We start from the raw sequence: 12,188 nt of genomic DNA, 5'->3' as shown, positions 1-12,188 counted from the left end.
GGCTGCTGAAGCCATCCTCCCCGCGTGGCTTGTGCTGCAGGGTAGGGATGCTTTCAGGGAACGCTCCTGCCCGGCCGGCTCGGGACAGGGGCAGAGCAGGCTGTGCCACAGGCCAGTAGACATCCTCCTGGGTAAAACTGAGATGGTGTGATTGAGGTAGTTAATGATAAGCTGTAGGGGAACAGGCACCAAATCTTGATAGCAGCTCTCAGGGAGTAAATCAGCACAGTAGAGATGCTATGCAGATATGTCGTACGGCAATATTAAGAATTTAACATCTATTGGAAGTACTGTATAAAAACAAGAAATAAATTAATATCTGACCAGAAAGGATATTTCTGAAAGTTGGATCTAGTAAGCCCCCAAACCTATTTTTAGTGACAATAATAAATCATTAACAATAAGAAGTTTCTTAGCCCGAACACATTTAGGTACTTTATTAAAAATATTTAATGGCGTTATTTACTTAAGAGCATGCTCTGACCAAAATCTGTGGGTGTGCAAAAGCTGGGTGGGGGAGAGCTGAAGGGGCCTTTCTCCATCTTTGGGCTCCCATCCAGAGTGGTTCTTCTCCTGAACAGAGTAACTGCAGGGATGTGAGGAAGACCCTGGTCTTGCCTCTTCCCCCAGCCAGGCAGGGGGTGAGGTGAATCACCTGTGCTCCCTAAAGATGTGCCTGAGGCAGAGGGTTGGGTGCAGAATTTTTACCAATCCCCCCAGCTCCTGGTTGGGAGGCAGGGGAAACACTGTGTTGATAGACCCAGCCTTGTCCGCACCAAACCCCACAGCCAAGATTTTTGGTATTTCACACACACTGAGACCCAAAGCTTTCGGTCCCATTTCCAGCCCCATGATTCCCGAGTTGCGCTTTGTATCTACTGCTGAGACGAGGACGTCGCTGGCTTATCCCTGGCATGGATGCAGGTGTGCGGCCTGGGTTCCTGAACGCCCTCAGTGCCAGGTGGGAGCTGGTGGGAGCGCAGCCCCGCTCCCCGTGAGCTGGAGGTGGGTGGGCGTCCCGTGGGTGGGGAGCAGGGGTGGGCTCCCGTCCTGGCCGCCTGCACCGGGCTGCAGGAGCACGGTGCCTCGGTTATCTCTCCAGCCCATGAGGGACAGGGCTCAGTCCCCCGCAGCAGAGCTGCGGCTCCCGTTATCTTTCAAGAGGCAGGTTTTGTTCCCCTTCCCCCAGTTCTCACGCAGATGCTCTTAAGAATTCAGAATTACTCCTTTGCCAGTTAAACGCTAACAATAAGAGCCTTTCAAGGTTAGCAACACAATTTGTGAAAATGAGCAAACTATTGGGAAGGCTTCACTCCACTGTCTAAATTAATAAGACTTAGTATCAGCAGGTCACATCTTGCTTTCGGTGAATCAGTAGTTATTTTGCCATTGACTTTGCGAGGAGTAGGATTGGGTCTGTACTCGCTATTTAAAATAAACAAAACTATATATTAAATTAGACTTCCACTGCTGCAGAATGTTGCGGGAAAGTAAAACCGATACCGTTAAATTACAGATAAAGGGGGAGAGTCCAAAATTTCCAAAATGTTCTCTTTTTCTTTTTTAACGACTGTCATTATATTTTGATGTGTTTAATAATACAGCAGAGGTTAAATGAAACATGAAAAAGGGATGTACATTAAAATTGAGATAACTCTTCCTTCAGTGAAGTGGAACCCAGCAGATGTAGCTGCACACTGTAATTGCTGCCTGTTTCCTGTCAGTCTGATTAAGTTGCATTGTCCCTGCTCCAAGTGTAAGAATCAGTGGCTTCCCATAGGGCACAGCATGGGACAACTGGCTTATGCAGTCAAATGACTATGTGCACCTCCTGCTTGTCCTGGTAATAGTATAGACAGACAATATACATTGATGACTTATAAAATCAATAGGCTGTGTAGTGTGGTAGAGGCACCGTGTCTTTCATCTTAGCGGCACTCCAGTCAAGGGCCGAGGGTTTTTGGTAGAGTTAAATTCCGCAGTTCAGGAGGCCAAATAACCCCAGAGCCTGGCTGCTCAGGCTTCGCGGTATTAATTCTGTTTCTCAAGAGTTATTACGCACCTTCTAGTGTTGTTCTTTTACTCGTTTCAAAATACAACATTGTTCATTCTGTTCACAGTTACTCGTGTTTTCCTTTCTGTAATAAATCCCTACTTACAGGATTAAACTGCTAATGGTAAAATCCAGTACCTATCTGGGGAACGCGGGGCCAGATTCCCAGCTGCTATAAATTGCAGGAGATCCACTGAAGCCAGTGGGGTTACTCTGATTTACAACAGCTGTTGGACTTGCCTGAGAGGTCCATAAAGTGGTATTTTGTTTTTATTCCATTCAGAAAGAATGTGATGTGCCTCATTCAGCAGAGCATTGCCCTACTTTTGTCCCGGAGTAATTCTGCTGCTGACTGTGACATTACATCAGTGCAAAGCTTCGGGAGCGTGGAGGTGAGGCAGGGCTGTTGCTTATAATTATTAACTGGTTTTTACAAGTGGCCTCCAATTACTTACTGCTAAATTGCATATGCGGTGGCATATTTGTATGCCTGCATTTAACCGTAGGAGCAAAACCGCGCTTCAGCACGGGAGGAGAAAGGTTCTGCTTAGAGAGACCCCGAGAAAGCAAAGCAGAGCAGGGCGGTACCCACCCCTTAGGTACCCCTGCCCTGGTGGAAGCCTGAACGCTGATTTAGATGTTCTGGTGAATAAAGACAAGATTTGGAGAGACTCAGAGAGAAGGGGATCAACCAAAGCAAGGTACTAAATAGGGAACCGCCAAGTACTGCTGGTGGGGAAATGCCGGCAGCGGCGTATCCGCAACGCCAGCCCTCCCCGGGCGGCGTGGGCTGGTGCGAGCCGGGCAGCGAGAAGCAGCAGCCCGGCAGGAACATGACCCCTCTGGTGTGACCCCGCTGGGCGAAGGGAAGCACCCAGGGGAATACCTCACTTAGGGAGAATTTTTGGTGGCTGAGCAACTCGAACATTTGCATACTGAGTCACCGAATGAGCTTAGTCGCCTTCACGGCTAGCAGCAACTGGGCGGGAGGGCTGTGGATCGTGATGTGGGATTTAGGCATCTATCCCGTTCAAAGTCCCGTTTTGGCTCTTTAATCCCTAGTTGGATGTGGGATCTTGCTTTCTAAAAATGGAAATTAATATTAGAAGTCATTCCTTAACACATGTTTATTTTCCGATTTATAGAATGTACCTATTACACTCTCCAGACACATGTGCTTGATTATAATGATTATCATATGTATTTCTAAGGCACTCATCACCATAATATCAAATGTCATTATAGAAATTATGAAAGAGCATCAGCATTTCTTCCAAGGAAGAAGCCAGTTTCCTCTTTTCCCACCACATTAGTGAAATCACAGAAACTAAGCTGACTTTATGCCACTTTTGTTTCAGCCTAAGACAAAACAACCAAATCCCCAGTGAGATGTGCAATGTGCACCTGAAGCCAAGCCCTCTGCAAAACTCTGCATAAAAAGGCCCAGAGCTGTGCAGAGAAGCACGCTCCAAACTCGAGGCTGTCCGCCGAGTCCTGCTGTCTCCCCCGCTCACCCCAGCCAGCCCGTGCACCCGCCGCTGATCCTAGCTGCCGGCAGGAGGGTGCGGGAGCCGGATGATCGGGATAGCAGGAGGACAAGGAAGTCCTGAGCTCCATTGTCGGGGTTACAGACCCTGACTTGAATCCTGGTTGCTGCTCCCAGGGGCATCTCTTTTTCTAATGCAAAGATTTCTCAATGAAAATTATAAAGAACTTCTGGAGCAAAACCCAACTACAAGACTTGGTGTAGGTCAGGAAGAAAGTGAGGTGCCAGTGTATTTTCTTACTTGGTGCTGTATGCGTCTTCCTAAAGGTGGAAGATACAGACCTGGATCAATTTAGAAGAGCCAAGATTCTTTATTTCATTGTTTATTTATTTTATTTAAGCTACAGCAGAGGAGGGAAACAGCTGTAAATGACACAGACGTCTCACTGTTCCAGGAGACCTGTCTGGTTGGCCTGGAAATCACATGTAGTGTTTCAAGCCCGTGTGTTGGGGAGCAGGGAGAGGGGGCTCCTCCGGGGCAGGAGCAGGAGCCTTGGGGAACGCGGCACGCAGTGCCCTTGCCAGCCGGGCACAGCCCCAGCCCCAGTGGGGACAGTGACGGGGACAGCCACAGCAGCAGCCCAGCCCCAGGGGGGACAGTGGGGGGACAGCCACGGCAGCAGCCCAGCCCCAGGGGGACAGTGTGGGGACAGCCACGGCAGCAGCCCAGCCCCAGAGGGGACAGTGGGGGGACAGCCACGGCAGCAGCCCAGCCCCAGGGGGACAGTGTGGGGACAGCCACGGCAGCAGCCCAGCCCCAGAGGGGACAGTGGGGGGACAGCCACGGCAGCAGCCCAGCCCCAGGGGGACAGTGTGGGGACAGCCACGGCAGCAGCCCAGCCCCAGAGGGGACAGTGGGGGGACAGCCACGGCAGCAGCCCAGCCCCAGGGGGACAGTGTGGGGACAGCCACGGCAGCAGCCCAGCCCCAGAGGGGACAGTGGGGGGACAGCCACGGCAGCAGCCCCAGGCTGGGAGCAGCAGGGGACGGTGCTGGGGACGAGGTGGCCCATAGCAGCAGGAGCAGGGGCAGCTGCAATGGGGCCCGTTAGTGCCCTCGGTGCCCTGGCAGGCTGCTGCCCTGTGTATTCTCCAATATTACCTATTTTGTTCCTTAATGAAGACAAGAATGCGTTGCATGTTTTGTTCTTTCTGAATGCCATAACCTGGGCAAATCTCAAGGTTTGCAACCCAACTTCCCGCAGTTTGTAGGGTTTTCAGGTCTTGGCTTTGGCCACTACTAAGCAGAAGAGCCCCTTGAAATCCAGACTTAACATGTGGTGTCCCTGTGACGTGGGGGCGAAGCAGCAGGGAGCGTGGAGGCTGCATTTGGATTGCTGACTTAGACTAAAACCTTTTTTTTTTTTTCCTTTGCGCCATTTATGTGATTATTTTTTTGCTTCATATGCTCAAAAATCCCTGCGAAAAAAAAATAATCTTTTTTCATTTTTGCTTTGCAAGTCACTTTGTAAAGAACCACTTTGATGTCTTTAGAGAGCTTTAAACCCACCTGTTTCCTCTGCAAAACGCAGATGAGGAAACAGGCGTGAGCGGCCAGCCCGGCATAGACCTTCGGATTGGGGAACTTTAAGTGAAACTAAATATATTGGTCCCACATCTGGGAAGAGTTTTTTAAGAAGGATTTTCACTCTCAAAGCAAAAGATTTCTTTCGCTCGTAGAAGGATCGACGGAACCCAGAGAACCGAGCGTTCCTCTCGCTCTGGCAGCCGCTGCAGCCAGGCTGCTGGTGCTGCTCGCTGCGGAGCTCTGCCTCCCTGCATCCAGATCACGCCAGCAGCGCTCGGGGGAAGGAGTTACCTTGAAAAAGAAGGGACCAAAACCAGGAGGCAAATGAACTAACGGAGCTCCACATCGCCCCGTGCTCCCTCCTATCTCGGCGTGCTGATGTGGACACTTGAACGCTTCTAAGGTCACTTGGATAATCTAATACTACTCAGGATGATATCTAGCTCAGGCAGGGACTCTTATAAGGATTTAAACAGCATCTATCTTCATTATTTCACACCCTCGTGTCTGTATGATTGATTCGTGCTAAATTTTGTTTAATTGCTCAGAAGGTCTTAAGGACTGGCATTTGGAGAGAGCCAAATGGGATGTCTGAGCTCCCCCTGCTGCTCTGCCGCACGCAGCCAGCTCCCCGGTTGGCCTTGCCGCCGCGCACAGGCACCCAGAGCCCCGCCACCGGCTCTCCTGGGTGGAAAAAAAACAGAATAAAAATAATGAGCTGTTTGCTAGGTGGAGAAGAACCAGGGTGGGGTTAGCAAAGGCTGTCTGCTTTCTCATAGGGTATCACGGAGGCTGGAGAGCCACGTCTCGGGCAGGGGAGAAACGCTGAAGCTCCGCTTCTAGGGGTGCAACCTTTAGTTCATGAAGCTCCACTTTTACAGGTGCAACCTTTAATTCACGTGTGTACGCGAGGCTGTTTGGAAAGTGGTTAGCCAGGCGGTGAAGGAGCTGGTTCCCCAGTGGGTCCATCACTCACCTCGGTGGTACGGAGCTCCTGTGGACACCACCAGAGGAGGAGGAGGCCTCACGCCACCCAACCAATTTAAGACCAAGAGCTCAGGCAGGTGGGCATCAGTCAGGTTCCTAACAGTGCCATTCCGGTAGCAGGGAAACCTGTGCTTGAGCTGCATTCAGGTGCTGAAAGGCCAGACAGCAATCTGCACAACTGTCTTCCCTGCTTAAACCCAAAAGAGGTGGTATTCACCTCGCTTTGGGTTTTAGGGACCTGTAAGGGGGGGCTTTGGGTCCCTAAAACGCCAAGCGAGGAGACTACCACCTCTTCTTTGTCCTTTGCATGTGCAGCAGTGGCATTGGGGCTTGCCTGAGTGGCCAAGGTCGGCCAAGGTCGTTTTTGTGATCGATGATGCAGGCAGCACCCTGACAAAGCTCCTGGCCGGGTCGGACCGGGTGGTGACCCCCTTAATGCACCCAGGGCGCCGGCCACTGCCAGTGTTATTTCATATGCTCATGTTTCCCTAGTTCAAAGGGGGTCAGGTGATGTTACATGTCCAGGGCAGAACCTCAGCTTTCCAATTCTTCATCCTCTGCACAAACCTGTGTTTGTTTTTATTTTAATCCTGTGCATCCTTGAAAATGCTAGTTGCTGTTATTATTTTGAACTAGTATTATATTTTTCTGAACAGATGTGGTTGAGCTATCTGGCAAGTGTTTCATGGATTTTTATTTTTGTTCTGTTTCATAGTTTAACTTTACTTAAAACATCTGGCTGTTTTAACTGTGGATGGGCGCTGCTCATAGTGCAAGAAATACTAGTAAGAAAAATATTAAAATAATTTAAACTATTTTTAAAATTTAAGTAAGTTCTAGAAGGTTTCATTTGAAATGCGAGTCCTGTTAACCTATTATCAAATGTAGCCTCGAGAAATTCACACGTGTTTGATTTGACAGGTAGTTTATTTTTCTTTTTATTGTTTACTCAGGCCCTGGTCCAGGAAAAGGTATGTGAGCACTTGGCTTACTGCAAGCAGTGAGAGGTCTCGTTAATTTTTAGGGAATGAATGTCATGTTTAGAATAAGCCCATCCTTGAGAAGGTTTGAGAAGTGAGGGCTCTTTGTGCTGAGCGGTGTCCAGAGCACAGCCTGCTGGAGCATGTGAGGATGCACCACCTCCACCCCTGCTCTTACCTCTGAATTCACCTCCCTTGGACGGAAAACCTGCTGTGATCAGCGTTGCCTTTGCAGGATGGGTAGAGATTGTCAGTTCGCCCATATGTAGATGATGTTAACCTTGTGCTGATGAGCAGGTTCCCTCCTCTTCCCCAGCACACAGGCAGCTCCGTGGCGGGTGGCTATCACCAACCACACCAGCCATGGCAGGGGTGTTGTGTCCGGCGCCGTTACTGTCGGTGCTGGTGTCAAAACAGCACAGGACCGGCACAGATCTGTAGTGAGACTCCATCTCTCTGGATGCAGGGACACTGGCATTTGAGCTCTTGCCAGGAGTGTGCTTTTGAAGTCGATCTTCCGGCTGTACTGTGCGTGTTGTGCACTGCGATTAGCACTGCTCGGTGACCTCGGAGCGCGGAAACCCGATTCTTAGGATTTAAATTAAGATGTGCACCAGGAGCACTGCTAATGTGCTCCAGTCGCTCATGGGCTTTTGGTCCATACCCCTATATTAGAGATAATAGGGATAGGTATAGTTACATATATACAGATAATAGGGATAGAATCACAGAATCACAGAATGGTTTGGGTGGGAAGGGACCCCCAGAGGTCACCCAGCCCAAGCCCCCTGCAGGAGCAGGGACACCTTGAACCACATCAGGTTGCTCACAGCCCCGGCCAACCTGGCCTGGAATGGTCCCAGGGATGGGGCCTCCACCCCCTCTCGGGGCAACCCCTGCCAGGGTTTCACCACCCTCAGGGTAAAGAATTTCTTCCTTCAATCTGGTCTAAACCTCCCCTGCTTCAGTTTAAGATAGGTATAGATACATACATATATACATATACATGATGTATAACTCTTGGATCCCCAGCACCGTTTGTTTTGACCTGTGGACCTAACGTCCCGTTAACTTTCTATTATTCCACACTACGTAGCTGTAGGCTCTAAATACTAAAGCAGAGTCATGGCAGCCTTCACCTGCCATGAATCGTTGCAACCCATCCGCAGGCCCCTCACTGGAAGGGCCAACATGGCGTGTCGGGGCGGCATGGCACCACCAAGGTGTGCAGAATGCTCCCCACCAGTAGCAACAGCAAGGTGGCAAGTTCTGCTGCATCTTTCTTATTTTTTCCTTGGTTGGTGCCAATGGGCAAAGCTCTGGCCCCACCTCCATGCTTCCCCTCATCAGGAATGTGATCAGGTATCCGTCTTGATTAAATCCAGCAAATCAGGGCAGTTCCTTAGGGTATGAGGTACCGTGCAACATCCATGCACCAACAACCAACTCCTCCATCATTTGGAAACAACAGCTGAGGCGTTTCTCAATCTGTGCAATTCTCAACTTATTTCTTCGCTGCAGAGAGAGCCTGATGAGTCTCACACTTCCGACAGCGCCGTACGTGCTCTTGGGTAGCGTTAGCCCTAGTTTTCGTAGGTATAAGTAGGGCAACCAAGTGGGGCCTGGCCTGGCACCACTAACAGCCCCAGAGGACATAGAAATTATTGGAAAACATTGTGCTACAAGAAGAAGAAGAAGAAAGGGAGAGGGGTCTGGGAGGAGGACAGGAGGTTGCAAAGGCAGGGAAAAATGATTTTTTTTTCCCTTTTGCTTCGGGGTCTGGAACAGCACTCCGTTGCCCTGGATGGAGGTGAGGGGAGAGGGAAGCAAAAGGTGGAAATAAGTTCATATTTGTGCCAAGGGATGAATAGATAGAGAGAAAGACACAGCAGAAAGCAGTACTGCAAGGCAAATGTGCTACAGGCTCTCGACATTAACTAGTCATTATTTACACACTCAAATATCTATGATCCGGTGCATGGACACAAAAGCTGTGGAAAATATCTCCATTTTCAAACAGAGTTTTAATTATTTGTAAAGACTTCAATTGTTCAACAGATAATGTCATGGATTGGTCCTCACAGTGTGAAGTGCAACCGTCCAGAACCCCCACAGTATTATAAATAGGCTTCGGAGCTGGGATTGATTGATGTTTGGCATAAAATCTATTCCTCTGAGCATGTATATTCCTTCTGTTCACCAGTTTCATACAAATATACTTGGGCTGATTTTTTATTCAAATCTCCAATTTATGTAGGGTTTAAACTGTTAAATATTTAAAGCCTTTTTCATCTCTTTTTTTTTTCCCCTCTTTTCTGTTAGAGGTAACTAAATCTTTTGCCTAACACAAACAAGACTCGGAGATTTAGCACATTCCTGTGGGGGAGAGAAAGGGTTTATTAATTATATTGAGACTCAAATAATATGCTTCCTTGACACTAATGTTCCATCAGTTCCAACCGCAAGTATCCTATGGGATAGCTTTAAAGCCTTTATCAGGATCTAGATTACTGCATTTATGGCTCCATAGAAGAAAGAATTTAATGAACGGCGCTCCGAGTTTGAAAAGAGAATCTGAGATAGAGCGATATCAAGGTATAAAAACTCTTAACAATGAGGAGTTATTTCAGGGGAGTCTCTGGGACTCCGTAACGAAACATCAAATAACAGTAAGTATAATGTACCTTTTCAAGAATCTACATAAATATCCAAGACTCCTCGGATGGAGAATTCGTCCTTGTTGCACCTTGTCTGCCTCTGACAGCGCAGATCTCAGAGGAGTTGTGTCTTTCGGAAAATTTCTCTTCCCAAGTCTTATTTAAGTTTTCACTTATCAAATCAATACGCTCAAATAATTTTATTTTTGAATTTTTATGGCATCAGTACTTTTGTTTCATCCGCCCTTTTTTCCCTACCCTAAGCTAATATATTTACATACCATCACCCTTGTGGCTATTATTAATTCATTTATGCATGCCTTTGTATTGCAGCAGCACCTAAGAGTCATAGTCAGGAGGCAAGGCCCCATTATGTCTTATTTATTATTTTTTGGATTACAGTAAAATCTGGAGACATAGCTGAAGTAATGGCCATATTGTATAAATAGTTTATCTACACATGCGGAAACCTAACACCCTTAACACATCGATAAGAATCGCAAGAGAAAAATAAAATAGCCCGATGCGTCTGCACGGTAACTTCTGGGGGCTTCAGCGGTGTTGGGCAAGTTCCCCCTCTCCAGAGGAGCCCGGCGACCCAAGGTGCTCTCCCTTCTCCGCTCGTCCTTTGCCTCCAAGCTACGCAGCAGGACTTTGTGATGGAAATACTCCCAGGACTGAAACCAGAGCCGATGAGTGGTGCAACGCACAGGCCATGTCAAGCTGCCTTCAGAAGCCTTCCTTACCATCCAAGGAGAGGGCCGGCTCCCCCACGTCACCACCAGCACCGCAGCGCAGAGCAACGCGGCCACGTCCTCCGGCGCAGGGTCCTCCTTACCTTGCAGAAGCTCAGCTTGTCAGAGAAGCGGGGCAGATAAAAAACATGCAAAGCGTAAGAAGAATAATATCAGAAATTTAAAACCAAACAGTATGAGGGTTTACAAGCAATCAAGCTTTAAGAATTGCCTTGCTTAAAGCCCATTAAACAAAGCAAAACTCCTCTCTCAATCAGTAAACACAAGTTGTTTACAGCAAACAGAATATCATTGGAAATTCTAATTTCTGAACTTTTCACAGATAAAAAATACACCGCTTATCCATTATTCAAGCATCAACGTTACCCTGAATTGATTCTGGGGTGCCTGTAACGTTGGAGAAGCTAAATAGATTAGACCCGAAGAAAAGGTGGAGGGATGTTAGGGAGGCAATGAGGCTGCAGGTTTGGAAATTCTTGCCTCAAAACAGGTTTCCGGACTCCCATCCGGGCATGCGGATAATTAGCCTGAATTTTAAAAGTGCTGAGAATTCAAGGGAACTGAAAAATGCTCCCCTTTGACGGATGCCAGACCATCATCGGGTGTCTAGCTCTGGCCTCAAACTTCTTACTTACCGTCAATAAATCGCAGTGTTATTTAGTGCCCAAAACACAGAGATCATTTTAATTGTACAAGTGTAGAGTTCTCAAGCTCAGTCGTCCTCCACGTGTGAAACCTGTGCAAGGTCAGCTAACCGCTCAGTAACCAACAGCAGGGGAAAAGAGATGCTCAGCGGAAGCTTAAACTAGGAATTAATTTATATATTGTAGCATTTGACAAACCTCAGCTCCTGATGTCTCATGCTCAGCCTTACTTTATAGTCACATCTGTTAGTTTAAAGCATTTTTAGTTTATTGAAGAAGCCTTTACAAAGAAAAAACAGATGATGAAAATCTCATCTGTCAAAACTGTTATTAAAACCGGTAACAGTGTGAGGTTTTGTTTAAATTGAAAGCATCATTTATTTTTTATCAAACATTTTATAAACAATAACATTTGAGAAGGGTTTGGGGGACCTGGAGAGCCCTCAACAAAATGCAGCTCATTATGTTGCTTTGTTTAATGTGCTGCTCGGAGATAAGCAGTGGATGCTTTCCATTACCTCGATGGGAGGTATAGTAGCTGGTGTGACTAGAGAGGTGGAAAAATCACCTGTGCGCAAATGCACATTTATCAATCACAGAGAGAGCGGGGAATATCGAATGGCTGGGAAGCGTTCATGTCAAGTGAAAAGGAAAATGGGTAGAGGAAGAGTCTCAGACCTTTGCTTCTGAAGCTTTTTTGGCCCGGTTGGGAGCCAAATTTGCAATTTAGTTATCACAACGAAAGGTGACGATGAAGAAGGAGAGGTCTGACATCCCTCTCCAGAACAGGGGCTTGTAGTGACGGCCAGGGAATGGAGGAGGAAATACAACCCGAGGTTCCAGCGGTCCATCCTAAGACTCCTTAAAGCTCGCGAGTAGATCACCCACCTCATCCCTCCTTTGGAAAGAACAAGGAGGGGAAAGAAAAACCCCTCTGGCTCCGCAGCTTTGCATGCTTTGCATGGCCAGAAGCACTGCCAGCTAGCGCGGGGGCAGCCCGGGGCTGCCGGAGACTGCGGCGGGGGGGGCCCCCGGGGGG

Source organism: Egretta garzetta, unplaced genomic scaffold, assembly GCF_000687185.1.
Source record: "Egretta garzetta isolate BGI_Z169 unplaced genomic scaffold, ASM68718v1 scaffold384, whole genome shotgun sequence".
NCBI lineage: Eukaryota > Metazoa > Chordata > Aves > Pelecaniformes > Ardeidae > Egretta > Egretta garzetta.
Note: the sequence above shows the minus strand (reverse complement) of the source record.